At 41.0% G+C, this 26,373-nt stretch overlaps 1 long non-coding RNA gene across 1 annotated transcript in view; it reads right to left on the bottom strand.

Moving 5' to 3' along the window:
- Positions 1-3,790: 3,790 nt before the first annotated feature.
- The window catches only part of LOC121818582 (uncharacterized), a 51,716-nt gene continuing 29,133 nt past the window's right edge, over positions 3,791-26,373 (bottom strand). Inside the window, exon 3 of the long non-coding RNA XR_009599509.1 lies at positions 3,791-4,014. This is a non-coding gene — a long non-coding RNA (uncharacterized LOC121818582). The remainder of the gene's footprint in view (positions 4,015-26,373) is intronic.

Below are 26,373 nucleotides of genomic sequence, written 5' to 3' on the forward strand. Positions count from 1 at the left end.
GTTACTGCTTTTGTACTACAATGATTACAAAATGAGTAGTTATGACAGGAACAGAGTAAATGGACAAAGTAGGTGATTAAACAGTTAATCTCACTAGGGGATTTTAAAACTATGGGAGACCTCTTTAAATTAATGATTACTCAAGGAAGCAGGTTTGTTTAATCACAAAACCAAAGAGGCTTGCTTAGCAACAAAACTGCAACAGAAGCCAAGACTCATGCCCCCAAGACAATAAAACAATGGTGGCGTAAGACCTACATCCTGCCCAGTGAGCTCACTAAGTTCATGATCTCTAGGATGTGCTCTCTGCACACATTAAAAAAAAAAAGAAGAAGAAGAAGAAAAAACAATAATTTGTGAACCATAATTCTTGTCCCTACATGAGGGACAAGAAAACTCCCCTGCTCAACTTGGAGGAGGAGCTGATGATGCAAGCATGAAGTCTGCTCGAGAAAGACAAAGAACTTCTTCTCCCCCTGTCCACTTTTCTTTTGATTATAAGTGTATGGCAGTGAGTGGCATTTCTCACCTGCCCTGTAAACCTATTCTAATAAGTCACTCTTATCTATCACTTTGCCTCTTGCTGAATTCTTTTCTACACTGAGACATAAAGGACTATGGTACCAGAGGTCTGCAGAGCCCCTGAAATGACACCAGTTGGTTTCAGTTAAGCTAGGATGTAAGAGAGGTTCTATGGCCTGAAAACCTGAAATATTCACTATTTGGCCCTTTGTAGGGCCAAATGTTTGCCAACTCTTCTATGTACTACTGGTGAGTCCGTATCTATTCAGATGTACATATTCACATACCACACACACACTTTCTAAATTCACTCACAAAGAGAACCATTTGGCCACTGCCTCCATCTGAACTTCTCAATATTGTTAGCTGTGGGAAGGGAGTATCAGGCCTGCTGGAATCCTGTATAGAATACTTCTGGGCCAGTTCATGAGCTCTGACCATGGCAGTATCCTAACTTTATGAGCAACAAACTGTAAGAAGAAAAGGTTTGAGGCAAGTCTATCAAAAACAATGAGAAGGAATAACTTCCAGTAAGAGGAGACAAAATCATAAAAAAAGAGAAGAATTTTAAAATCACAACTTGGACCTCTTTAGCTCACAGTTTTGTGAAAACCCTACACATTCTTATAAGTGACCCAGTTCAGTCTTGTAGTAATATGACGGCTGATGCTGAAAAATATTTCTTATATTATTCTTATTTATTATTAAACCTTGATGACTTCAGTTAGAAAAAAAAGCCTGCCAGGAGGTTTCTAAGTCAAGAACCTGAATTAACCTTTGAGGACAATGAGTTTTTTGTTTTGGGAAAAACACATTTGACGGTAACTTTTAGTTATGCCAACTGTTGTTTGTTGTTCAATTGCTTAGGCTCCTGTCCATGGGATTTTCCAGGCAAGAATACTGGAGCAGGTTGCCATTTCCTTCTCCAGTGGATCTTCCTGACCCAGGGATCAAACCTGTGTCTTCTGCAAGTCTCCTGCGTTGTAGGTGGATTCTCTACTGTTGAGCCACCAGGGAAGCCCATGAGATGATTAGATAGCATTACCAACTGAATGGACATGAATGTGAGCAAACTCTAGAAGACAGAGGGGACAGAGCACCCTGGCGTGCTGCAATCCATGGGGTAGCAAAGAGCCAGACACAACTGAGCAACTGAACAACAACAGCAATTTTTTCTAAGATCTTTTTCTAAGTAAAAGGTCTTTTTCTAAGTAAAAGAAGATTGAGATGCGAAGATTTTAAGTTCTTTATAGTAATGAAAAGATTTTTTTTTAATAGAAAAGAGTTGTATTTGAGCCAAACTGAGGACTTGTCTAGACGCCTACTTCCCAGATTAGTCTGAGAAACTGCTCCAGAAAATCATGGTTCTCAACACAGTTTTATACCTTGTCAGAATAAAGAACATTAAACAAGCCAGGGATACATTTCTTAAAAAGACTTTTTAATGTCTCTTTCTAAAATAGAGATTCCGAATGCACCTTTCTAGGAAAATTATTGTTTGCTCTTAGATGTGCATGTTTTTCTTCAATCAGCTACCAAGGGGGAGTTTGGATACAGATGAAGGAGGAAACAGACAGAACAGGCTCCATCTTGAAAACAGGACTCCATCTCGGGCTGGACTGAGGACTTTGAAATATATGCCCAGTATCTATGGAAATGACATACCAACTGGAAAACCAGACCCCCCAGATGGAAGAACCCCAGGGCGCATACCTAGACTCTCCATTGCCTAAAATACCCTAATTATCTGTGTAACCAAATAGAATCATACATTCTATTATGCTTATTGGGGCATGACCACAGGCCTATTGATAATTGTCCACTGTTAACTACCTAGGCTTAAGGCATATGAATCGTGGGTTAACTTTGATTGTATCTTTCTCTTCCTTTGCTCAGACTAGTTTCAGGGAATTTGGGGAGGTGGGTTTGGGCACATACACTTAGGGTATATAAGGTTTTCACAAAAACTGGTTGGGGTCCTTGGCTAAGAGGAGACTCTGCCTTGAGCCCGCCGGTGTAATAAACTGCTCTCCACTATCTGCATTGTCCTGAGTGAGTTAGTTTCCCGGAATGCATGGCTACAACACAGAGACTAGATGTAACTAGTAACTGGTAACTGGAGGGACAGAAGAACATACCTTCAATTTACACTAGTAAAGTGGACTTAACTGGGTTCTATGTGAATTATGGAAACTCATATATAGCTATTTTTTGACTGAACTATCCAGATTCCCAGAAATAAAGTGTCAGACATAAGGTTCTACTCAAACATGGGGCCAAACCCAACACTGTGGGTAGTGGAATATTACTGGTGCCAATATGAGAGTCCCTTGGACTTCAGGGAGATCAAACCAGTCAATCCTAAAGGAAATCAACTCTGAATATTCATTAAAAGAATTGCTGCTGAAGCTGAACCTGCAATACTTTGGCCATCTGATACAAAGAGTCAACTCATTGGAAAAGACCCTGGTGCTGGGAAAGCTTGAAGGCAAAAGGAGTAGGGGGCAGCAGAGGATGAGATGGTCGGATGGCATCACTGACTCACTGGACATGAGTTTGAGCAAACTCCCAGAGATGGTGAAGGACAGGGAAGCCTGGCATACTGAAGTGCAAGGGGTCACAAAGAGTTGGACATGATTTAGCAACTGAACAACAGCAACAAGAAGACACAAGGTATCATTATTACTCCTCTTTGAATCACATGGTAGGTACTTATGAAGCATTTATTGACTTGAACAGAAGATGAAATCACCTTAAAAAAACTTCCTATATTGAATTTCTTCAAATTTTTTTCTGTTCAATCTCTTTTAAACTGAAAACATTCTATCCAAAAACTCATTAAGTAAGCTCTATATTCATATATTTTTAAAAAATAATTAACTCAAGGCTCCTTTTAAATAAAGGATTGACAAGTATAGCCTTCTACTTCAGAAAACACGAGGTATAGGAAAATATTATGAAATATTTAAATTTAGTGAAATTAAAACTAGCTTCTAAATTTGAATTATTTCAAGCTTTTGTTGTCTGATATTTTTACAACCCCTAAAGCTGCAGAAAAATGACAGTAATGCAAATAATTCTTTTCCATAAAAATGCAAATTATGCTCCATGCAATGCAACTGATTATCATTCTGTGGATATGTATGTATGTATATGAAACCCTTTTGGGTGTCATTTGGGCAGGGGGCGCTGAAGAGCCCCAGTACTATAGTCCTTTATATCTCAGCATAGAAAAGAATTCAGTGAGAGCCAAAGTGATGGACAAGAAGTGATTTATTAGAATAGAATGCATGTGAGGTTTACAAGTGGGCAGGTGGGAAATGCCATCCCCTGAACACTCACTGGGCTACAGTTTCATAATCAAATGAAAAGTGGAGAGGGGGAGAAGAAGGTCTTCATCTTTCTTGAGCAGACTTCATGCTTCCATCATCAGCTCCTCCTCCGGGCTGAGCAGGGGAGTTTTCGTGTCCCTACATGGTCAAGCTAGGTCCACTATAAGAAAAACATTATGTTTTTACGTTTACAGAGAGTGTGTCCTAACTTACTGAGCTCACTGGGCAATATGTGAGTCTCATGCCAATATATTTTTATTCTTTTGGGGCATGTCACCTTCCTTTGTCACATGGTTTTGCTGCTAAGCAAGCCTGCTTGGGTCTGTGTTTAAAAAACCTGCTGTCTTGGGTAATCGTTAATTTACAAGAGTCTCCCATATTTTTCTATTTACAATCTTCTAGTGGGATTAATTATTTAATCACCTGCTTTGTCCCTTTATTCTGTCCCTATCATATATATGTATATGCATATATTCATGAATATACATATATATGAACATATACATTCATTTTATATATATTCATATAATATATAAATGAATATACCTATATCCTAGAATGTGAAGTCAAGTGGGCTTTAGGAAGCATCACTAAGAACAAAGCTAGTGGGGGTTCTGGAATTCCAGTTGAGCTATTTCAAATCCTAAAGGGTGATGCTGTGAAAGTGCTGCACTCAATATGCCCGCAAATTTGGAAAACTCAGCAGTGGCCACAGGACTGGAAAAGGCCATTTTGCATGCCAATCCCAAAGAAAGGCAATGCCAAAGAACACTCAAACTACCGCACAATTGCACTCATCTCACACGCTAGTAAAGTAATGCTCAAAATTCTCCAAGCCAGGCTTCAGCAATACGTGAACCGTGAAATTCCAGATGTTCAAGCTGGATTTAGAAAAGGCAGAGGAATGAGAGATCAAATTGCCAACATCCGCTGGATCATCGAAAAAGCAAGAGAGTTCCAGGAAAACATCTATTTCTGCTTTATTGACTATGCCAAAGCTTTTGACAGTGTGGATCACAATAAACTGTGGAAAATTCTGAAAGAGATGGGAATAACATACCACCTGACCTGCCTCTTGAGAAACCTGTATGCAGGTCAGAAACAACACTTAGAACTGGACATGGAAAAACAGACTGGTTCCAAATAGGAAAAGGAGTACATTAAGACTGTATATTGTCACCCTGCTTATTTAACTTCTATGCAGAGTACATCATGAGAAACGCTGGACTGGAAGAAGCACAAGCTGGAATCAAGATTGCCGGGAGAAATATCAATAATCTCAGATATGCAGATGATACCACCCTTATGGCAGAAAGTGAAGAAGAACTAAAGAGCCTCTTGATGAAAGTGAAAGAGGAGAATGAAAAAGTTGGCCTAAAGCTCAACATTCAGAAAACTAAGATCATGGCATCTGGTCCTATCACTTCATGGCAACTAGATGGGGAAAGAGTGAAAACAGTGGCTGACTTTATTTTTTGGAGCTCCAAAATCACTGCAGATGGTGATTGCAGCCATGAAATTAAATGATGCTTACTCCTTGGAAGGAAAGTTATGACCAGCCTAGACAGCATATTAAAAAGCAGAGACATTACTTTGCTGACAAAGTTCCATCTAGTCAAGGCTATGGTTTTTCCAGTGGTCATGTACGGATGTGAGAGTTGGATCATAAAGAAAGCTGAGCACTGAAGAACTGATGCTTTTGAACTGTGGTGTTGGAGAAGACTCTTGAGAGTCCCTTGGACTGCAAGGAGATCCAACCAGTCCATTCTGAAGGAGATCAGTCCTGGGTGTTCATTGGAAGGACTGATGTTGAAGCTGAAACTCCAATACTTTGGCCACCTGATGAGAAGAGCTCACTCATTTGAAAAGACCCTGATGCTGGGAAAGGTTGAGGGCAGGAGGAGAAGGGGACAACAGAGGATGAGATGGTTGGATGGTATCATCGACTTGATGGACATGGGTTTGGGTGGATTCCGAGAGTTGGTGATGGACAGGGAGGCCTGGTGTGCTTTGGTTCACGGGGTCACAAAGAGTTGGACACGACTGAATGACTGAACTGAACTGTACTGAACTGAACTACATATATTAATTCATGTATATCTCATACTCAAATGTGTACATGTACTAGTGATGGTGGTACAGATTTATGGCATTTTTGTAGTCCAGCTATTTTTGAGTAGTATTTTTGTTCAATAAATAAGATTTTTTGCTATTTTTAATCTCAACATTAAAATACAGAAGACAGGTAAATGCTGCATTGAAAAGTAGGCCTTATTGTCTCTATTTTACTGAGAACCAGAGATGAAAATCACTTAGCTAATAAATACTAAGTAGAAAAACCAGGACTCTAACTCAGATTTTTAGGAATCAAATTAGTTCTTATGCTATTTCTTGAGAGAAGTTTTCTTCATCTCCTTCTCTGAATACTTAAATAAGTAAAATTTCCACATAATCGAGACACATCCATTATTCCCAAAATATCACCAGTTCAAAAAGGATCAGGCTAATGGTATTTTAAAAATACAGGTGGAAAAGAAGTTCTGAAATCCCCATACGACCATTCTGCTATTCTATTACAGACACTCAATTTGACTAGCACAAAGAAATGTAAGAAAAGTACAAGACTCAGATGTGCTCTTATAGAGCTTTAAAAAATTAATTTGGAAAATAAGTTATACATACCCAAAATATCCAGACAGAAGTAAAAGATGATATATTAAAAAGCCCAACGAATGTGATAATATTAGCTAATAATAATATTTAATTTCTAATGAGAGCACATAGAGCCAGACATTAGCAGAAGCGGTCTGCATCCAAATAACTCTTTAATCCTCACAGGTATCCTATGACAATCACCAATTTAAGATATGGAAATGAAGCCCTGAGAGGTTAATTTACTTCAGGCCTTTCTGGGGTAGAATTTCTGTGATAACTGCAGGATGTGACTTTGCAGGGCCTTGACTTTGCAGGCCCACGGGGAAGAAGGCAATCCATAAGATAAATCAGCTGCTCACGTGTGGTGGCCCTGAGGGAGAGACCAAGGGCTTCAAGGGGGAAACGGTGTTGGGACTTCCCTGGTGATCCAGTGGTTAAAAATCCACCTTGCAATGGTAAGGATGCAGGTTCGATCCCTGGTTGGGGAATAAGATCCCACATGCTGAAGGGCAACTAAGCCCAGGAGTCACAGCTAGAGAGAAGCTCACGAGCTGCAGCAAAGATTCCTTGCTGTAACTAAAACCTGTTGCAGCCAAGAAAAAAAAAAAAAAAGGAAGGAAGGGTCTTGAGCAGTTTTCTGTCTGAGGCTGAAACTGGACCAAAGCACAGGAGGAAGGCTGTGGAGCAGGAGAGGGGAAGGCGAAAGGGCCAGGATAAGCACAATGGGAAGGATGCTCAAATGGCTCGTGACGATCAGACCTTGAAAACATCCTGTCTTAACAGATTTTTTTTTTAATTCTTCATGACACATTTGCTGCATTTAAAAATAGTTGGTGGTTAAGTAGTAAAGAATCCACCTGCCAGTGTAAGAGACACAGGTTCAATCCCTGATCTGAGAAGATCCCACATGCTTCGGAGCAGCTAAGTTCATGTACCGCAACTACTGAACCTGGGCTCTAAACCCCGGAAGCCACAGCTACCGAGCACACGTAACCACTGAAGCCTCACGTCCAAGAGCCCATGCTCCACCACAAGAGACGCCACCACAAAGAGAAGCCCAGGCTCCGCAATGAAGAGCAGCCCCCGATCGCTGCAACGAGAGAAAACTCTGTGCGGCGACAAAGACCCAACACAGTCAAAAATAAACAAATAAAATTCTAAAAAATGTAAAAATGATGCAACAAGTATCAGAATCCCTTGATGGTCCTGTCCAAGTTTCAGGGGTGACAGGAGACAGTAAACAGCGAGACCTTTCTTTTTGCACCCAGGCTCTGGGACAAACAGAAAATTTAAGCAAAAATTAAGGCAGTTGGGAAGTTAAAGTATCAACTCTGCTGCTGTGAAAGGCCAAGTCAGATGGTGTCACTTGGCTTCAGAGTCAAGTACGTCATCTCGACTAGCTAAATTCCTCATCTAAAGAAAACTGTCTGTTTTCACATGCCTGAACCCTGGAGAAGAACACGGGTCTGCCAAGAGGAAGATAAAGACAGTATTTGAGAGGAACATGTTCACTATATTCTTCTCAGATTTACAAAGCATGTAAAGCCACTCCTTCATTCCTGTGGCAGAATGAAACAAAGAGCAAAAAGAGCTGCTACACTTCATGTGAGCTTCCGTCATGCGAAAGAAACATCTGGAAAAGAGAAGTGCTCCTTATACACACTCATCATTATTTTAAAGTTTCATATTAAGAAACCAAAGAATTACATTTACAAAAGCTTACGATTAAAACCATACTCAGTGGTGAAATACTGACCATTTGTTCACTGGTTGGCAATAAGACAGGTATGTCCATTACCACCACTTTTGCAACACTGGCCCTGCAGTCCCAGCCAGAGCAGTAAGGGGAGAAAAACAAATACGTTGTGCAAAGATCAGATAAGAAGTGAGCCTATCTTAATTAATAGATAATATAAATATTATAATTATAAAATTACAAATAGTCTATAAACAAATGTAGCAAAGTTGCTGGATAAAAAAGTCAACTTTTAAAAATCAACTATATGTCTATATACTATCAACAATTAGAAAACAAAATTCACAAAAATACACCCTTTCTAGCAGTACCCTGAAATATCAAATATATAGGACTAAATCTAATGAAAGATGTACAAGACCTCTGCATTAGACATTATAAAATATTGCTAAGAGAAATTAGACTTAAAAGGAGAGATATTTCTGGTATATGAATTGGAAGACTCAATATATTATGATGCAAATTCTCCTCAAATGTACCTGTAAGAATAAATTTTACCCTCATTAAGATGCCTGGAGGTACTTTATGTATGGAAATTAGCAAACTGTGAAATTTATTTGGGAATGCAAAAAGCCTAGAATAGACAAGACAGTCTTAACGAAAATGAGCATGTTGTAAGACTTACATTATCAGACTTCAATTTGCTATAAGGGTAAGGTAATCAAAGAAGCAGGGTCTAACAATAGATCTACACACACACAATCATTTGAACTGTGACAAAAGGCTCAGTGGAGGAACAATGTCCTTTTTAATAAATGATGCTGAAACAATGGTATTAAAAATAATTTTTTTACCCCCTGCCTTGCACCGTACATAAAAATTTATTTGAGATGGACCATGGCCCTAGATGTAAACAATACAACATTAAACTTCTGCAATAAAATATAGGAGAATATTCTCACGATTTTGAGGTAGGCAAAAACATCTTATACAGGATATGAAAGACACAACCATAGAAGATTGATATATTGGTGTTCATTTAAACTAGGAACTTCTTTTCATCAAAAGACATTATAAAAGTGAACAGAAATGCCACATATATTTGGGAAGACATTTGCTACATGTGGGTTCAATCCCTGGGTCGGGAAGATCTCCTGGAGAAGGCAACAGCTACCCACTCCAGTATTCTGATCTGGAGAATTCCATGGACTGTATAGCCCACAGTGTCACAAAGAGTCAGACACAACTGAGTGACTTTCACTTTCACTTGTTGCTACATATATATGACAAAGAATTCACATCCACAATACATAAAACTCCTGTAAATCAATTGAAAAGACAAACCAATCTAAATTTTAAATAGGCAAAAGAATTGAACAGGACTTCAAAAAAAGAGAAAACCCAAACCACCAATAAGGATATGAAAAGGTGTTTTGTATCATTAGTGGTCAGGGTTATGAAAATTAAAGCCACAATGAGATACCACATGCATCAGATTTGCTAAATTTAACAAGACTGACGATATTAGGTGTCAGTGAGGGTGCGATCAACTGGAAATCTCATAAATTGCTAGAAGTGAAACGGGTACAAGCACTTTGGGAAACTGGGCAGCAAGTCCTACGAAAGCCAAGTCTATGCATGTCCTATGACTTAACCATTACACTCATAGCCCTAATCTTAAGAGAACTAAGGTCATAGTCTACAGAAAGACAGGTAGAAGAATGCAGCACCTTTATTCATAAGTCCCAAAATGAAAAGAATTCAGATGTCCGCCAACAGAAGAATGGATAAATACATAGTGGTATATTCATACAATGTACTTAGGCCACAAAAAAAAATGGTGTGCCATGTACACCAATGCCATGTACAGCAATATGAATGCATCTCAGACAGTTTAGTAAGCAAAAGAAGACAGATACAAAAGAACCCATTCCATTTCAGTGTACTGGGTGAATGTAATGCATTCATATATCATTATATTTATTGGGTTGGCCAAATATATAAAATTCAGAACAGCCAAATCTATCTGTTGATAGAAGTTGAACATTTATGGTGGTGGGGTGATTGAATGATAAAAATACCTAAATCTGTTCTGAGTGATGGTTACACAGGTTATATACATCCCTAAAAACTCATCAAACTGTTTACTTTGTTTACTTAAGATACAGGCATTTTCAATCATTTGGAAATTTTAGTTTAGAAATATTTTAAAGAAGAAAAACGAAAAACACCTACTTGCTGTTATTTAAATTCTCCCTAAACATAACCTCTAGTAGCTATCTGATGTGTATCTTTTTTCCTACGCGCATACATTTTTATCTTTCCTTCTCTCTATTCGTCTATTTATCTACCATATTTTATCATGCCTTGGTCTCTGTTGATTGTAAAATGCACCATTAATTTCTGTACCACCATGAAAGAGAGAAAAAATACTATTGGTAAACAAAGTGTAACATACCACACATTATAAGACACATCTTGATTTCAGAGATTTGAAAATATGATAAAATGTAAGTCTTAGAGTTGATGAAATACATACACACACATATGATATACATACACACATATATTTTCTTTTATAAAAAGTGCCATCATGATATATATATATATACACACATATACACACACCCACCTATATACATATATAGGTCTGCAATTTACTTTTTTCTTTAATAATACACCAAAGACATCCTTTGCTCTAGTCATTGCCTACAGATATGTATTTTTTTTAATTTTACATTTATTTTTAAATTTATTTTTTGTTGAAGGATAATTGCTTTACAGAATTTTGTTGTTTTCTGTCAAACCTCGACATGAATCAGCCATAGGTATACATATATCCTTTCCATTTTGAACCTCCCTCCCATTTCCCTCCCCATCCCATCCCTCTAGATTGATACAGAGCCCCTGTATGAGTTTCCTGAGCCATACGCAAATTCCTGTTGCCTGTCTATTTTACATATGGTAATGCAAGTTTCCATGTTACTCTTTCCACACATCTCACCCTCTCCTCCTCTCTCCCCGTGTCCTTAAGTCTATTCTCTATGTCTGTTTCTCCACTGTTGCCCTGTAAACAAATTCTTCAGTACCATTTTTCTAGATTCCCTATATATGCGTTAGAATACGATATTTATCTTTCTCTTTCTGACTTACTTCACTCTGTATAATAGGCTCTAGGTTCATCCACCTCATCAGAACTGACTCACATGTGTTCCTTTTATGGCTGAGTAGTATTCCATTGTGTATCTGTACCACAACTTCTTTATCCATTCATCTGTTGATGGGCTTCTAGTTGCTTCCATGTTCTAGATTGTAAATAGTGCGGCAATGAACATTGGGATACACGTGTCCTTTTCAGTTTTGGAATCCTCAGGGCATATGCCTAGGGAAAGGATCGTTGCATCATATAGTGGTTTTATTCCCAGTTGTTTAAGGAATCTTCATACCATCTTCCATAGTGGCTGTATCAATTTACATTCCAGATCTGTCTTTGTTGTTGTTTTCTTCAATCTTTTAAATGACTGTCTAATAATATTTTATAAAGAGGTAATTTTCAAACCATTTCTCCATTGATAAACAGATTGAAGTTTGTTGCTGTTTCAACAGTATTACAATCAACACCCCTAAAAAAAGTGCCTAAAATATGTGCCTTTATGTGCCTAAGATACAGTGAGAAATTTGTATAGATTAGAATCCTAGAAGTAAATTTAATGTCACCAGATATGAACATTTACGATTTTAACATATATCATAAATTATCACCCCTAAGTATTGAACTGGTTCACTATTCTCCTAACAGTCTATAGTGGTGCCCATCTCTTACACTTACACCATCATGGGTCCTACCAATCTTAAATATTTTGGCTAATCTAAGCAGGATTAGATGACATTTCATTGACATTTTCTTTGGCATTTAAAAATTACCACATATCTATGATGGAAACTGCCAACACTAATATGAACTGGACTCTAGAAATACTATCATATTAAGTTAACACGTTTAAAAGTAAGTTACTAACCATGCTATTGAGAAGACTCCATCCATGGGATTTTCCAGGCAAGAGTACTGGAGTGGGGTGCCACTGCCTTCTCCATTGAGAAGACTACTGTTCTGAAAAGGGGTTGGGATTGGTTACGGTTTTGTACAGGAATTTACTGCCCTCTGGCCACCTGCCCTGTCCTACCAGGCTTTGCGGAGGAAAGTTGGTAGCTTCTCAGCACAAGAAGCTGCACTCTGTAGCCATGTCTGTACGACCTGACTTCAGACGATTTGACCAGGGATAGGTTACCCCTGGGCAAGCCTACAGACTGGTCAGTTACCTATGAATGAACCTGGAGAGCAGACTGGGCTCTACAGAGACAATGGGGAGCAAATGGATGCAGACCTCTGTGCTGCTCTCCATACCCCCTAATTTAAGCCAATCCCTCCCCAACAAACCCTTCCACTGTGACCCCCTGGCAATCTTATTCTGGGGTCAGCAAACATCTACAAACTATCAGCTTTTCTTGGTGAGCCCTTTAAATCTTTTTGTTTTTGTTGAAACCTGGCTGTTCTCTGAGACACCATTCCTCCGGTGGCCCTCACAGTGGAGATGCATTGTTCTCCTACATTCCATGCCATCTGCGTCCTGAGATTGGGTGGGTGTCCTGCTCATCCCTCATTTCTTCTCCCACACCCTTCCTGCCCCTTATTCTTATAAAACACTCAGGCTCTTGGGAGCTCACACCTTTTCCTTGTAGCTGTAATCTACTGACCTCCTGACCACTTAGTCCTGAATGACCTGAGCTCCTGGCTCAGTTTTCCTCTTCACCCCAAGGTCTGCATCATGTCCACTGGGCTCAGGTCCTTCACCCTTTCTTGCACTCTATCTCAGCTACCCATTCTCAGCTACATCCTGGATCTCCCCACCAAAAGAAACCATGTACCATCTGTGAAATGTCAACTGAAACAACCCTTACTCTAAACACACCTTCCATCGCTTCAAATCACAGCCTCCTGAACAGTGCCCCCCCACACACACCCAAACAATTCTTTGACCTTATCCTTCAGTCCCCATCATGCTCATCACTTAGTCTCCTCTGACTTCACTTCCCTTCTTGGCCGGCCTAGATTTCCTGGCTTTCATTTTAATTACTTCCTAGAAAATGCCCTCAACTTCCTCCCCATAACCCTCTCCTTCATCCTTGCCTGCACATACCAGCCATCTCTCCTCTCTTTTGTTGGCCCCAGCCTCCCTCCCTGCCTCCCCATCCACCCTTCTAGGTCATCATAGAACACCAAGCTAAGCCCCCAGTACTATACAGCAGCTTCCCAGTAGCTATTTATTTTACACAGGGTAGTGTATATATAACAGTGCTATTCTCTCAGTGAGTGAAAGTCAGATGCGACTCTTTGAGAATTCTCCAGGCCAGAATACTGGAGTGGGTAGCCTTTCCCTTCTCCAGGGGATCTTCCCAACCCAGGGATCGAACCCAGGTCTCTCACATTGCAGGCAGATTCTTTACCAGCTGAGCCACAAGGGAAGCGCAAAATGAGAGTAAGAGAGATATAAAGTATAAACCCACAGGATGAGGGAAGTGGCAGAGGAAACAGCAACAGGCATGTGATGTCACTAGAATCTTGATCGGTGAGAAATGTGGGGTGGTGGAGTGACAGCTGAGGCAACAGAACAGAGGAAGTCTCAGTGGATGGAGTTGCTCAGAGGCTAGTTGGTGAATGCTGCAGAGCCCAGCAAGCTCAGAAATGGAATGCATGCAAAACCAAAGATGCCTTTGAAGGCCCGTGTGGGGCATGGTTGAAAGAAAGTTTGTTTAAAACTTTGTACAGTGTAGAACACATTAAGAAGAGGTGGCAAGAATACATGGAAGAACTGTACAAAAAAAGATCTTCATGACCCAGATAACCATGATGGTGGTGTGATCACTCACCTAGAGCCAGACATCCTGGAATGTGAAGTCAAGTGGGTCTTAGGAAGCATCACTATGAATAAAGCTAGTAGAGGTGATGGAATTCCAGTTGATCTATTTCAAATCCTAAAAGATGATGCTGTGAAAGTGCTGCACTCAATAGGCCAGCAAATTTGGAAAACTCAGCAGTGGCCACAGGACTGGAAAAGGTCAGTTTGCATGCCAATCCCAAAGAAAGGCAATGCCAAAGAATGCTCAAACTACCACACAATTGCCCTCATCTCACATGCTAGTAAAGTAATGCTCAAAATTCTCCAAGCCAGGCTTCAGCAATACGTGAACCGTGAACTTCCCAATGTCCAAGCTGGTTTTAGAAAAGGCAGAGGAACCAGAGATCAAATTGCCAACATCCGCTGGATCATGGAAAAAGCAAGAGAGTTCCAGAAAAACATCTATTTCTGCTTTATTGACTATGCCAAAGGCTTTGACAGTGTGGATCACAATGAACTGTGGAAAATTCTGAGTGAGATGGGAATACCAGACCACCTGACCTGCCTGTTCTCTGCTGCTGCTGCTAAGTCGCTTCAGTCGTGTCTGAATCTGTGCAACCCCATAGACAGCAGCCCACCAGACTCCACCGTCCCTGGGATTCTCCAAGCAAGAACGCTGGAGTGGGTTGCCATTAAGTGTCATCCCATCAACTCGATGGCTCAAACCAGAAATCACCCTTTCACTGGGGTCCAACATCCAAGCAACCAGTAACACGCTCTCAGGTTTTTTCTCTTTTCTTCATTTCTACTCTCAGCACTGTAATCCAAGCTACCATACTCACCTGGATTACTGGAATCTGCCCCTCCTGTTCTCATCACTTTCTTGCTGCCTCCTCCGCAACGCTGATGCATTCTCCATCCATGAAAAAGGATCCTCTTGAAGTAAAACTTCAATCACATTGGTATATTTGTCTAGCACACTCCACACACACACACACACACACACACTTTAGGGTATACCACTCGCTCATTACATTGGAATCCCCAGAACATAATTCCATACTGGCACATAAGTGGAAGACCACAAATACTGGTTACATAAATCAATGAAGTGGACCTATGAGGAATTCTAGGATCATTTGTAATCTAGGCAGGGCAAGCTGATAAATTAACAGAGTTGGGAGGAAGCCAGAGCACACTTGTAAAGGGAGGCAAAATAATAGCCAAGAAGTAGTAGGCAACTTGAAAACAACAAAACTCATCATTCTTGGGAAGTGTCTGGCATAGGGCCTGACCTTTAAAGGCATGACTATTATTAGAGCGATTTGGTGGTGGTAGCTGAAACTATGGTTGTATTCAGTAGTGTTCTAGGGAAGCCCTAAGCCTTCTGGCACCCCCAAGATCAGCCAGTCTTTTGGGAATCAAGCTGTGTGACTGGGAAGAAGTAGAAGTCTGGTATCTTCTTACTCCTCAGTTCAGTTCAGTTCAGTCACTCAGTCATGTCTGACTCTTTGTGACCCCATGAATCCCAGGACGCCAGGACGCCCTGTCCATCACCAACTCCCAGAGTTTACCCAAACTCATGTCCATTGAGTCGGTGATGCCATCCAGCCATCTCATCCTCTGTCGTCCCCTTCTCCTTCTGCCCCCAATCTCTCCCACCATCAGAGTCTTTTCCAATGAGTCAACTCTTCGCATCAGGTAGCCAAAGTACTAGAGCTTCAGCTTCAGCATCAGTCCTTCCAATGAACACCCAGGACTGTTCTCCTTTAGAATGGACTGGTTGGATCTCCTTGCAGTCCAAGGGACTCTTAAGAGTCTTCTCCAACACCACAGTTCAAAAGCATCAATTCTTCAGTGCTCAGCTTTCTTCACAGTCCAAATTTCACATCCATATATGACCACTGGAAAAACCAGAGCCTTGACTAGACAGACCTTTGTTCGCAAAGTAACGTCTCTACCTTTTAATATGCTATCTAGGTTGGTCATAACTTTCCTTCCAAGGAGTAAGAATCTTTTAATTTCATGGCTGCAATCACCATTTGCAGTGATTTTGGAGCCAAAATAAAAAACAAAAAAACTCTGACACTGTTCCCACTGTTTCCCCATCTATTTCCCATGAAGTGACGGGACCAGATGCCATGATCTTCATTTTCCGAATGTTGAGCTTTAAGCCAACTTTTTCACTCTCCTCTTTCACTTTCATCAAGAAGCTTTTTAGTTCCTCTCCACTTTCTGCCATAAGGGTGGTATCATCTGAATATCTGATGTTATTGATATTTCTCCCGGCAATCGTGATTCCAATTTGTGCTTCTTCCAGCCCAGAATGTCTCATGCACATATCCTTATGGCAGGTTGAGGGATCTCCTGAGTTCCCTGGAATTTGGGTTGTTTATTCAAGTAGTTCTCTAATACTGAACATATGCTGAGCTGATGTGGGATGGTCTCTGTTCTTACAAATGGAAAAATAACATACTTATCACACATTCGTATGGCTCCTCTTAGGGTTATTGTTCTGTTTTTTGCAAATTTGGCCCTGGTTCTGGCACACAGTAGAAGCCTGAGAAGTCTATGTTAAAATAAGTTCAACTGATAAGAATGCTCCAAGAAATGGATTAATTCTAGATTTTTTTATGATTCCCACTCTACTAAGCTGCTAAGTCACTTCAGTGGTGTCTGACTCTGTGCGACCCCATAGATGGCAGCCCACCAGGCTCCCCCGTCCCTGGGATTCTCCAGGCAAGAACACTGGAGTGGGTTGCCATTTCCTTCTCCAATGCATGAGAGTGAAAAGTGAAAGTGAAGTTGCTCAGTCATGTCCGACTCTCCAAACCGTCCTCTCATCCATGCTGGCACATAATACTGAGTCGAGAGAGTTCTGTGTGCTATACAATAGGTCCTTGTTGGTTATCCATTTGGAATGTAGCCGTGTGTACATGACATTCCCAAACTCCCTATCCTTTCCCCTCCCCCAGGAAACCATTAGTTTGTTTTCTAGGTCTGTGAGTCTCTTTCTGTTTTCAAAGTAAGTTCATTTGTATCATTTCTGTTTAGATCCCTCATATAAGGAATGTCTATCATATTTCTCCTCTGTCTGACTTACTTCACTCAGTATGACACTCTCCAAGTCCATCCATGTTGCTGCAAATGGCATTTTATCATTCTGCTTAATGGTTGAGTAATATTTGGTTGTATATATGTACCTGGGAGGAGCCACCTTGCATCTGAGGCCACGGGCAGCAGCCAGGAGGAGCAACACAGCTCCAAGGAGCGGTGGATGCACGGGCGCAGGAGGACCTAGAGGGGCGATCCCATGTTGAAGGTGAGGAAGGGCGGCAGTGAGGAGATACCCCTCATCCAAGGTAAGGAGCAGCGGCTGCGCCTTGCTGGAGCAGCCATGAAGAGATATCCCACACCCAAGGTAAGAGATACCCAAGTAAGATGGCAGATGTTGCAAGAGGGCATCAGAGGGCAGACACACTGAAACCATACCCACAGAAAACTAGTTAATCTAATCACACTAGGACCACAGCCTTGTCTAACTCAATGAAACTAAGCCATGCCCATGGGGCAACCCATGACGGGCAGGTCATGGTGGAGAGGTCTGACAGAATGCGGTCCACTGGAGAAGGGAATGGCAAACCACTTCAGTATTCTTGCCTTGAGAACCCCATGAACAGTATGAAAAGGCAAAATGAAACGATACTGAAAGAGGAACTCCCCAGGTCAGTAGGTGCCCAATATGCTACTGGAGATCAGTGGAGAAATAACTCCAGAAAGAATGAAGGGATGGAGCCAAAGCAAAAACAATACCCAGCTGTGGATGTGACTGGTGATAGAAGCAAGGTCCAATGCTGTAAAGAGCAATATTGCATAGGAACCTGGAATGTCAGGTCCATGAATCAAGGCAAATTGGAAGTGGTCAAACAAGAGATGGCAAGAGTGAATGTTGACATTCTAGGAATCAGCAAACTAAAATGGACTGGAATGGGTGAATTTAACTCAGATGACCATTATATCTCCTACTGTGGGCAGGAATCCCTTAGAAGAAATGGAGCAGCCATCATGGTCAACAAGAGTCCGAAATGCAGTACTTGGATGCAATCTCAAAATGACAGAATGATCTCTGTTCGTCTCCAAGGCAAACCATTCAATTATCACAGCAATCCCAAGTCTATGCCCCAACCCGTAACGCTGAAGAAACACTAAAGTTAAACGGTTCTATGAAGACCTACAAGACCTTTTAGAACTAACACCCAAAAAAGATGTCCTTTTCATTATAGGGAACTGGAATGCAAAAGTAGGAAGTCAAGAAACACCTGGAGTAACAGGTAAATTTGGCCTTGGAATATGGAATGAAGCAGGGCAAAGACTAATAGAGTTTCGCCAAGAAAATGCACTGGTCATAGCAAACACCCTCTTCCAACAACACAAGAGAAGACTCTACACATGGACATCACCAGATGGTCAACATCGAAATCAGATTGATTATATTCTTTGCAGCCAAAGATGGAGAAGCTCTATCCAGTCAACAAAAACAAGACCAGGAGCTGACTGTGGCTCTGATCATGAACTCCTTATTACCAAATTCAGACTTAAATTGAAGATAGTAGGGAAAACCGCTAGACCATTCAGGTATGACCTAAATCAAATCCCTTATGATTATACAGTGGAAGTGAGAAATAGATTTAAGGGCCTAGATCTGATAGATAGAATGCCTGATGAACTATGGAATGAGGTTCATGACATTGTACAGGAGACAGGGATCAAGACCATCCCCATGGAAAAGAAATGCAAAAAAGCAAAATGGCTGTCTGGGGAGGCCTTACAAATAGCTGTGAAAAGAAGAGAGGTGAAAAGCAAAGGAGAAAAGGAAAGATATAAGCATCTGAATGCAGAGTTCCAAAGAAAAACAAGAAGAGATAAGAAAGCCTTCTTCAGTGATCAATGCAAAGAAACAGAGAAAAACAACAGAATGGGAAAGACTAAAGATCTCTTCAAGAAAATTAGAGATACCAAGGGAACATTTCATGCAAAGATGGGCTCGATAAAGGACAGAAATGGTATGGACCTAACAGAAGCAGAAGATATTAAGAAGAGGTGGCAAGAATACACGGAAGAACTGTACAAAAAAGATCTTCACGACTCAGATAATCACGATGGTGTGATCACTCATCTAGAGCCAGACATCTTGGAATGTGAAACCAAGTGGGCCTTAGAAAGTATCACTACGAATAAAGCTAGTGGAGGTGATGGAATTCCAGTTGAGCTATTTCAAATCCTAAGAGATGATGCTGTGAAAGTGCTGCACTCAATATGCCAGCAATTTTGGAAAACTCAGCAGTGGCCACAGGACTGGAAAAGGTAAGTTTTCATTCCAATGCCAAAGAAAGGCAATGCCAAAGAATGCTCAAACTACCACACAATTGCACTCACCTCACATGCTAGTAAAGTGATACTCAAAATTCTCCAAGCCAGGCTTCAGCAATACGTGAACCGTGAACTTTCTGATGTTCAAGCTGGTTTTAGAAAAGGCAGAGGAACCAGAGATCAAATTGCCAACATCTGCTGGATCATCAAAAAAGCAAGAGACTTCCAGAAAAACATCTATTTCTGCTTTATTGACTCTGACAAACCTTTTGACTGTGTGGATCATCACAAACTGTGGAAAATTCTGAAAGAGATGGGAATACCAGACCACCTGACCTGCCTCTTGAGAAATCTGTATGGAGGTCAGAAAGCAACAGTTAGAACTGGACATGGAACAACAGACTGGTTCCAAATAGGAAAAGGAGTACGTCAAGGCTGTATATTGTCACCCTGCTTATTTAACTTATATGCAGAGTACATCATGAGAAACGCTGGGCTGGAAGAAACACAAGCTGGAATCAAGATTGCCGGGAGAAATATCAATAGCATCAGATATGCAGATGACACCACCCTTATGGCAGAAAGTGAAGAGGAACTAAAAAGCCTCTTGATGAAAGTGAAAGAGGAGAGTGGAAAAGTTGGCTTAAAGCTCAACATTCAGAAAACAAAGATCATGGCATCTGGTCCCATCACTTCATGGGAAATCGATGGGGAAACAGTAGAAACAGTGTCAGACTTTATTTTTCTGGGCTCCAAAATCACTGCAGATGGTGACTGCAGCCATGAAATTAAAAGACGCTTACTCCTTGGAAGAAAAGTTATGACCAACCTAGATAGCATATTCAAAGGCAGAGACATTACTTTGCCCACTAGGGTCTGTCTAGTCAAGGTTATGGTTTTTCCTGTGGTCATGTATGGATGTGAGAGTTGGACTGTGAAGAAGGCTGAGAGCCGAAGAATTGATGCTTTTGAACTGTGGTATTGGAGAAGACAAGAGTCCCTTGGACTGCAAGGAGATCCAACCAGTCCATTCTGAATGAGATCTGCCCTGGGATTTCTTTGGAAGGAAAGATGCTAAAGCTGAAACTCCAGTACTTTGGCCACCTCATGTGAAGAGTTGACTCATTGGAAAAGACTCCGATGGTGGGAGAGATTGGCGGCAGGAGGAGAAGGGGACGACCGAGGATGAGATGGCTGGATGGCATCACTGACTCGATGGACGTGAATTGGAGTTGGTGATGGACAGGGAGGCCTGGTGTGCTGCGATTCATGGGGTCACAAAGAGTCGGACACGACTGAGCAGCTGATCTGAACTGACTGACGTACCACATCTTCGTATCCATTCCTCCGTTAACGGACGTTTAGGTTACTTCTGTGTCTTGGCTACTGTAAACAGAGCTACAGTGAACACGGGGATGCATGTATTCTTTCGGATCATGTTTGTCTCCAGGTACATGCCCAGGACTGAGACTGTAGGGTCATAATGGTAGCTCTGTTTTTCGTGTTTTAGGGAACCTCCATATTGTTCTCCATGGTGGCTGTACCAGCTACATTCCCACCAGCAGTGCAGGAGGGTCCCCTTCTCTCCACAATTCTCCAGCACTTGTTGTTTGTGGATTTCTTGATGAAAGCCATGCTGACCAACGTGAGGTGATATCTCCCTGTAGTTTTGATTTGCATTTCTCTAAAGAGTCAGACACGACTGAGTGACTGAACTGATCTGTACTGAATAACTAGTGATGTTGAACATCTTTTCATGGGCTTGTTGGCCATCTGTGTGTCCTCTTTGGAGAAATGCCTATTCAGTTCTTCTGTCTATTTTCTGAGTGGGCCTTTTTTTTTTTTTATGCTGTTAAGTATCATAAGCTGTTTGTAAATTTTAGAGAGTAGTCCCTTATTGGTTACATCATTTGCAAATATTTTCTCCTAATCTGTGTCTTGTCTTTTTCATTTGCTTTTTGTTTCCCTTGCTATGCAAAATTTTGAGTTAAGTTTCAGTAGGTCTTATTGGTTTATTTTTGCTTCCCCCCCCCAATTATTCTGGGAGATGTACCAAAAAAAGATGTTGCTGTGATCTGACATTGTCAGTTTGGCCCCAAAAGATTTTTGATGTATTTCTTTAATTTTTATTGAAGGCAGCAAGATTTTTAAATATGGGAGTTTACAATTTGTGCTTTTATTTTTTCAAGTTGATATAGTGTCTGGTCTCATGTTTAGGTCTTCAATCCATTTTGAGCTTATTTTTGTGGATGGAGTTAAAGAATGGTCTGATTTCATTATTTTACATATGGTTGTCCAGTTTTCCCAGCACCACTTGTTGGAGAGCCTGCCTTTCCAGCGTTGGGCAGTCTTGCCTCCTCTGTTATAGATTAATTGACCGTAGGTGCACGGGCATATTTTTGAGTTTTCTATCCTGTTCCAACAATGACCTGTTTTTGTTTCTTTGTCTGATAAAGGAGGAGACTGGAGTTCCTAAACCTAAACCAAGGAATACCAACCAAATAAAAGTGAATCAATGGTGTGGACTTTTCAATTCTCTCACATCTGAAGTCCTATCCCATAACTCATGGACTCCAATCCATGCAGATGAACATTCTGTGAAATCAACCGTGATGAACTGGAAACAGCGTGGGCATTAGAGCCAGAACTCCAATCACACCTCTCTACTGTTTTGAGTCCTTGAAAAAGATGCTTAACCTAGCTAAGTCTGTCTAATCACCTGAAAAAATGGGTATAATTGTGCCAATCTTGCAGTGTGTTTGAAAGGATTTGAGATAATGTAGGTGAGCCCCTGCTGTTAAGGAGACACTTAATATTGAGAACAACCAGACAAGCATTGTACACTGGCAGCCTTCTTTTTCTGGACCACAAGACCCCTGGAGAATGTAGTTGCATTTTCCTGATTTTTTGAGTTGACTGTTTTTCATTTATTTCCACTTTTGCTTATTTAGTAATGAAAATAATTAGGGCTCCTAATTTTCTTTTGGGTAAATCCCATATATTTTTATATAAATTATTTTTATCCACCAAATTTACTTCATGAAATATTCTGACATTGTCAGTTTGGCCCAAAAAGATTTTTGATATTTTTTTTTTAAATTTTAATTTGTACTTTTATTTTTTCAAGTTCTGAGTGGTTTTGGTTTTTAAATTGTTATTGTACTTTACATTTTGTCCTTTATCACTGTGGAAAATAAATATGGCCTATACAAGTGTTAACCAATAGAAATATAATGCAAGCCACAAATGTGAGTCACATATATACTTTAAAATATTCTAGTACTGACACTAGCAAAGGTATAAAGAAACAGGTAAAATTAATTTTAATATTTTTATTTAACTCAATATATAAAACATTACCATTTGAATAGTATTCAATATCAAAATTTTAATGGTATATTTAACATTCCTTTTTCTGGTACTGTCATTGAAATCTGTTGTGTTTTGTACTCAGTTCCCATCTCCATTAAAACTAGCCACATTTCAAGTGCTCAACGGCCAGATGTGAACTGCGGCTACCATACTGGATGTTTTTTTAGGTTGCTACTAGTAGCTCAATCGGAGAAGGCAATGGCACCCCACTCCAGTACTCTTGCCTGGAAAATCCCATGGACGGAGGAGCCTGGTAGGCTGCAGTCCATGGGGTCGCTAAGAGTCGGACACGACTGAGCGACTTCACTTTCACTTTTTACTTTCATGCATTAGAGAAAGAAATGGCAACCCACTCCAGTGTTCTTGCCTGGAGAATCCCAGGGACCGGGGGAGCCTGGTGGGCTGCCGTCTACAGGGTCGCACAGAGTCAGACACGACTGAAATGACTTAGCAGTAGTAGCTCAATAAGTGGTGTCCGACTTTTTGTGACCCCATGAACTAACTGCAGCCTGCCAGGCTTCTCTGTCCATAGATTTCTCCAGGCAAGAATATTGGAATGTGTAGCCATTCCCTTCTTCACAGGATCTTCCTGACCCAGGAACTGAACCCAGGTCTCCTGCATTGCAGGTAGATTCTTTACTGTCTGAGTCACCAGGGAAGCCACATTTCGGGTACTCAATGGCCAGATGTGAATTGTGGTTAACATACTGGATAGCTTAGGTCAATATTATTTGTTTTTTATTAGAGTATTTTTAGGCTTAGAGTATGGTAAAATTTCGCTCCATGGGTGCTTAAAAAAAAAAAAAAAGGTTTATTCTTTGTTTGTGGGTCTCAATGTATTTCTACTAGAAATAGCTTTTAGATTGCCTTTATGTCCTCTTTATCTTAACTCTTGTATCTACTGAATCTGCCAAAGTATAACAAATGTTCCCACTACAAATTTTATTCCATCAGGATTTTTGCTCTTGCTGTTTATATTGATATTTTCTGATGATTTCACCTTCTATACTTGTAGTACTATTTTTATTGATGCATGTATTCATACCAGTATATTCCATTACAGCATGGAATTCACGTACTCCATCATTATAAAAGGTTCTTTTTTGACCTGTTTAGCATCTTTTACCTTGAGTTCTAATTTCCTGATATTAACACTAAGATCTCTCTGGATTCTTTGGGGTTTCCTTGGCCTGTATACCTCTGCCCAGTATTACACTTTCAACTCTGTATGTTGCTTCATTTTACATCTAGTCTCTAAATAGCTTTAGTAATCTCAGTAGTGAATCTGTGGGCTTATAGATTCCGATTAAAGAACCATCTCTCTTCTACAGCCACTGTAACTATTGAGCCTTGGAGAACCACGGAGCTCTTTAGCATATTCTTCTTTATAACATTAATTCCCTATAGCACACTGCAGTCTGAAAAATCACTTTCTTATCTATTATCTGCTTAATCTTCACAACTACCTTTGACGTAGAAAGAGCAGATACTGTCACTCATGGTGAATCTGAACATACAGTGCAAGCTGCCCAAGTATTATAGTCCCAGGGGGAAGTTAGCTCAGGTGCTTCAGAAGCTAATTTAGTGGAAAGAATGTGGGTCAGCAAACATGCAGATGGGGGACACAGGGTGACTCCCGGAGCGTTGCATCTTTCTTCTTTTTTCTTAGGTATAGAGAGGTTTCGCCTTTTGCTCATTCAAAAAACAGTTATTGACTATACTGTATATGAAGAACTTTGTCAGGCAGTGGGAACACAAAGTTGAATAAGACATCATTCCTGGGGCTTCCCTGGTGATGCAGCGGATAAGAATCTGCCTGTCGATGCAGGAGACACGCCTTTGATCCCTGGTCGGGAAGATCCCGCATGCTGTGGAGCAGCTAAGCCAGTGAACCACAGTTGCTGAGCCTGTGCTCTAGAGCCTGGGCGTGGCAACTACTGAGCTCACATGCCCTAGAGCTTGCGCTCCACAACAGAGATGCTGCCGTGATAAGAAGCCCATGCACTGCAGCTAGAGAGCAGCGCCCACTCACGACAACTAGACACGAGCCCGTGCGGCAGCAGAGGCCCAGCACAGCCAAAACCAAAGAAAGAGACTTTAAAAACATAAAGGACATCATCTCTGCTCCATGGCACTCACAGTATAGTTTAATGATTCTCAAATTTGGCTCATCATCAAAACTGACTTGAAAAAAACCTTTTTGATTAAGGAGTCCCTTGGTATCACCAAGATATTCTCAAGAACCATAGGGCTAAGGCCCAGAAATCTGTTTCACTGTTGCACCGTTTCACCTTCCCACACAGAATGCTGAAGACTGGCCATTCAAGGGAAACAATGAGCTGCTGGCGCGTTTAGGAATTCTGACCGTAGCTTCCTTACACCACGGCATTCAGTCTCACAGTGACGCAGACGTGGGCTATCTTCACTCGCAAAGGTCAGAATGAGAAGCAAAGGGATTTCCCACACCCATAGCCAGTGAATGGTGACGTGGAGCCCGGAACTGAGCGGAGTTCATTTCTCTAAGTCCTGCAGTCTTTGCTCTCCACACACTTCATGAAACCAAAGAAAGGAACATGCGCGTGAGCTGCTCTCTTCGACCCCATGGAATGTAGACCAGAATGGTAGCACGTAAACAAAGAGTAGAGGAGGACAGAGAGAAATTCCTAGCCTTGTTACTTAGAGACTGGCCAAGGGCCTATCACAGTATCTGGCTTATAATAAGAGCTCACTCAATAAACATTTTTCAGCTGAATTTCCTTTACCAGTGGAAAAGGGCCAAGCTAGATTAACGCTGTAATTCCCCAAGTCGAGAACTCAAGCCCTGGGATGATGCTAATAGCCAGTCAGTCAGTCAGCTCACCCAGAGAAGGCAATGGCATCCCACTCTAGTACTCTTGCCTGGAAAATCCCATGGACGGAGGAGCCTGGTAGGCTGCAGTTCATGGGGTCGCACAGAGTTGGACACGACTAAAGCAACTTAGCAGCAGTAGCAGCAGCAGTCAACTCACTAAACGCCAGGTACTGTTAAAATGTTGCATTAAATATATATGTTACATCTATACATGTAAAATAAAAGTTAATCCTTACAATAACTTCATGAGGAGGGAATCATTATTAAGCCTATTTTCTAGAAGAGAAAACTGAGGGACAGAGACGTTAACTAATTTATTCAAGGCCACAAAGCTAAAAACTGTCGGAGGCAGAATTTGAATGCAGCGAGCGACTTCACTTTCACTTCTCACTTTCATGCCTTGGAGAAGGAAATGGCAACCCACTCCAGTGTTCTTGCCTGGAGAATCCCAGGGACAGGGGAGCCTGGTGGGCTGCCATCTAGGGGTCGCACAGAGTCAGACACGACTGAAGCGACTTAGCAGCAGCAGCAGTCTTGCCCCAGATACCATGCATTTAACCACTTCACCATACAGTGACTGCAATATATTGGATTTCCAGCCTTCAGCCATTTTCATGGTCAAATTAAATTATGATAGTGTTAGGGTCTACATTTTTCTTTTCAGCTGTACCATGTTCT

This window comes from Ovis aries, chromosome 2, assembly GCF_016772045.2.
Source record: "Ovis aries strain OAR_USU_Benz2616 breed Rambouillet chromosome 2, ARS-UI_Ramb_v3.0, whole genome shotgun sequence".
NCBI classification, from domain to species: Eukaryota; Metazoa; Chordata; class Mammalia; order Artiodactyla; family Bovidae; genus Ovis; species Ovis aries.